We start from the raw sequence: 4,833 nt of genomic DNA, 5'->3' as shown, positions 1-4,833 counted from the left end.
GCTTTGGTCTTTCTTGGGGGTTTCTTAGGCACCTGCTAGCCCCTCCCTAGCGCCGCCCATGTCAGTTTTGTTTTTATTTATTTTCATTTTAAGTTTAGTGAATTTAACTACTTCTTTAACAGCATTATTTTGTTTTTAGATTGTATTGTTGTAATGTTTGAATGTAATGTGAGTTGACTCCTGTGATTACCCAGTGATTAGACTGCAAGATAGATAGACTGCAAGGTTACATTCACTAGGTTTGTTTTCATAACCTTCAATATGAACATTGTTTGCAGGCCAATATTGATCAGAATATATAATTAAAATTAAATACAGATTTTTTAAAATTCAAATAGAAAAAATCGCCATATAGCCCAAAAATTCTGATTTTTTTGGGGCAATTGGCTATTGCCCAACCCTACCTTATGGCATGCTTTAAATGCAGAATTTTCCATTTTTAGCTAAGCAGCAATTGGCAGTGGCTCAGTGGTTCATGTAGCTTTTCTACAAACTGGAAGGTTGGTCCATCCCCGGTTCAACCTGACCAAGTGTCGAGGTGTCCATGAGCAAGACACCTAACCCCAGCTGCTCCCAACGAGCTGGATGGAGCCTTGCATGGCTGACACCGCCGACGGTGTATGAATGAGTGAATGAATGGGTGAATGTGAGGCAATATGTAAAGTGATTTGGTGGCCATGGGTCTGTTCAAAGCGCTATCTAAATGCAGTCCATTTACCATTCAGTTCTGCATTAATAATTCAGTTTGTTTGAACCCTCCCAAATTTTTGTAGCACCAGCCGCTACTGAGCGGAGGCATATAAGGAGGAGCGTCTATCGTGTAGGACGAGAGAGGACCAGGCCTGGACTGTTTTATTTGATGTTTTGTTTTATTCTGTGTGGCGACATTCATCCGTGAGGGGCTGCCATCTTTACTTTCATTTCTGCCTCCTTCTTGCCATAACAAATAACCTTGCTACATTGGGGTTTTAATGTTCAGGAACAGTGTTTAAAATCAATTTTAACCACTCAAGTTCGTCAGCTTTAGGAAGGTCAAACAAATTAATTTTGGAAACGGGGTGGAAAGCGGCGTCTCTTTGACATAGCAACAAAACTGTCTTCTCTAATGCAGCTCAACCAGGCCTCGCACCTTTTTTTGCATATTCCATGGGCGGAAATTATTTAAATGAGTAACATTGTGACTTCATAAAGCCCAGAATAGCACGTTGTAGTCCTAACGAGTTGTTCGTTGTGGCTCTTGGAAAGTAGATTCTGTTAAATAAAATATCTTCCTTTCGAGTGGACTTCGAGCTTTGTAACCTTGCAGATCTTTTTTATGCTCAAACAGCAACATTACCCACTAACTAAAGTTGAAAAGTGAAAAAGCATAATAGGACCCCTTTATTATTGGGTAGAATGCCATACATCACTGGTTTGGGGTGTGTTTTTGTAAATGTTTTGAATGTTTTTCAAAGGCCCCCCTGTTATCCAACACAATTTTCAAAGCTCAGTTTTTAACCAAAATACAACATAAAAATATAAAATAAAAGCCCTCTTACTCTAGCATTTTTAAATAAAATAAAAGCACTTTAATATTTTCAGTATTTCTAATATTTCTCCTGTAAATATGACAAAACTTTTGCAGACTATTTTTTTATGAACAGAAACTGGGAGTATTGATATATTCAATTAATAAGTTCCAGAAGTGCCAAGATCTGTGTGTTCTTCAATAAATATGCACGCTATATGCATATATATGCAAATATGCATATGTTAATAAATAGTAACATTTAAAATCTGAATTAAATAATGTATAGCCTACATGGTTTAAGCACTGTATCCACCATAAACTCCAGCATTATCAACTAAGCAATAGGTATTTTTACATCTAATCTGCATAAGTTCTGCATTTCCAAGCATCCGCACCGTTGTCAATTCAGTTTTGGTATGTCTGTTTTTGGTTCTCTACACTATAGCATGTGATCAGAACAAAATTTCATTGATATCATCTCTAGCTCTCTTCAGTTGAGATATACTCGTAACTTCTCTGTTGAGACTCTGCGTGAGCTCAACATGGATCACCTGCAGCCACTGTCAACCTCGTGATATTTTTGGCAACACGTTCATGTTTATCTCCACTATAAATGCATATCTGCACTCTGAACAGTCCTCTTTCTATCTCTTTCAATCTCATTCTATTTCATCTGTCGCTTCTTTTCTTTTGTTGCTCATTCATTCTCTCTCTCCTTGATCCCTTTTTCTTTATATCTCTCTGTCTTGACATGCTTTAAAAACATTATAGACCAATCCTACTGTACCTTAGCAGCTGTTGCCTTCCATCAAATTATGAGACTTTATCTTTATCTAAGCTTTTGCTCTTTCCTAATGAGAGTCTATAGAGGTCATTTGTGATTGAAAAGTTTTACACAAAATTTTCCTGAATTGATAAAAAATATTGTAAATGTTCTCATTGGTGGACACAAGATAGTGATATTTTCTTCCTATCCAAATATTTCCATCCGGAATTTTAATTTAAAAATCTCCGTCCCCTTTATTATTTTAATATTTGTCTAAATAAGACCAAATATTTATGTGCAAAATAAGAGTATTATTTTATTTCAATATTATTTATTTGTATGACATTCTTGTATATTGTAAATATGACGTTTTTACATGAAAGTAGGTAAAGATTGATTTTAGTTTAATAGTTTTCAAGCTTACAAATGTGCATTTTAATGTTGCTGCTTGTAAAAATAACAAAAACCACGCTGAAGTTTTTAGATTCATTTTTAATCAAAATAACTGATTCAATCTATAATTCAGACTGTGCTTTTCAGGCTGGGTCTGTTTTGACAGGCGGGAGGGATGTCCTCACTGTAGTGTTATCCTGGCTCAGGTTTCCCTGGCAGAGATCCGTTTTGTTAAACTATATGATTGTGGAATCAAAAGGAGGAATGAGCTCAGTCAATACACATTTGACCCAGGTCCAACTTGTTGGTAGTGTTTTCTTCCTTTCTCTTTCTTCTTCCCTTCTACTTCCTTTCTCTGTCGCATTCTTCACTGTCTGTATCTCTCTCTCTCTAATTGCTCGGTCTCTCTCCCTGTCCATTGATTCTGTATTTCTCTACAGGATGCTATACATTTGCAGGGGTAGAGCTGGGTGTCTGGGCTGTTGTATGAAACAGAGGACATGAGCTAAAGCAACTCAAGAGCAGAGTGAATAAGAACAAAATGTCCCCATTGTCCCCCACCTTGTCATTTCGTTCTCCTGTCCTTTTTGCTTGTTATCCTTTTCTCTCCATCTCTTTGCCATCACTTTCTCACCTTTAGAGCCCAATTGAAAGTAAACTGTGGGAGTTCTCAGCGTTTCCCGCTCTGCCGCTCTGGCCGAGCATTAAATTCCTACTGTGGAATTTCATTAACCCACAAAGCTCATCTTCTGTCTGTCTGTCTGTCTGTTTGTCTGTCTGTCGATCCATATATATGGCTCATTACATAAGCTGAATTTGCTTGTGTCTTACATGCATCTGGGGATGTAGTCAGATAGGCTATAGTAAGAAAGTGGCACTGAGCCTGAAAATGCTGCGGCTTATTTGGCAGCATGCAATGTAAAGCACAGGAGAGAACACAGCTCTGCTCTTTGACTGTTTTCCTTATGGTGCGGCTGTGAATGAAAGCCTGCAGCTGGGATGAGCACAGGCTCTCACTATTGGGAGGGTTTTCTGCAGTCGGGTACAGCTTTTCAATGAACACAATTGCTCCTTGGAGACCTAGTGATTTAGAAGTGAATGAATATGCCATAAGAGAAGTAGTCTGGTCTTTCATCGGCTCAGTCTGTTTGATGTTACAGCAGCTCAGAGTTGTCATGACATCATCTTGATGGTCAAAATACATGCCGTTTCCCACACTTGTCTGCGAAAGGATGGATTATGAATCAGTCCAGTGCTTGTTTGTATAACTCTTAACTGGCTTTGTTTTTCAGATAATGCTGTCTCATTACATACCGATGGGATTGGATTTCAATAACTGTTGCAGATTAGATCATTGAAAAAACACCTGGAATTTGACAATAATGAGAGGGGCACTGAGTAATATGGGAAAAGAAAAGAAAACCAGACATTATTATGCATAAGTTCGCCATTGACAAATATCCAACTGGTTTTTAAAGGCATGTTGTAAATATGTGTAATCTTACCTTGAACAAACACTTGGGAATTGAATTCCTTGAAGTTTCACCTTGTGGGGTGTGAGTTTTCAACATTTCCCTCCTAAAAGCACATAGACTAATAAAAGGCATTGAGATGGCATTCGCAACAAGCTCCATGCTGTCAGAATGACTGGAAGCCAGCCAGATCAGGAACTAGATCATGAGAGTGTAAGAATGAGATGGCAAAACGGAGCGGGAAGCTACAAATGAAAAAAAAAAAAAATAGAGCATGCAATGGTGAAGGTGAGGTATAATGACTTTGGCTAAAGGCCAGCAGTCTTATTTGGAGATTCGGAGACACCAAAAAGCTTTTTGTTGGTCCTGTTCACTTCCTCTTGTGTGTAATTTGTTATTTTTTATGACACCAGCTGACATCAAAATGAAAGAGTTTGCCTTAAACAAATCCAACGCTCTGTCTGTTTCTTATTGACCTGTTTTAAAATATGATGGTACCAGTATGGTGTTTTGATGACAACACTACATTTTCTGTGTCGTACTATGAAGATAATAAATAGAAGGTAAAATCGTTAATGAGAGTCGTATGAGTGTGCTTTGAAGGATCAATAATCATTTGTGGTTTTGTTTTCTGTGCATCTGTGCAAAGGGGCTATAATCAACCTCTTTCTCTTTTTTTATATGTATCCCAT

The sequence above is a fragment of the Siphateles boraxobius genome, unplaced genomic scaffold (genome assembly GCF_051911475.1).
Source record: "Siphateles boraxobius isolate OS27281-9 unplaced genomic scaffold, OSU_SipBor_1 196, whole genome shotgun sequence".
Lineage (NCBI taxonomy): Eukaryota > Metazoa > Chordata > Actinopteri > Cypriniformes > Leuciscidae > Siphateles > Siphateles boraxobius.
This window is presented reverse-complemented; position numbering follows the sequence as displayed.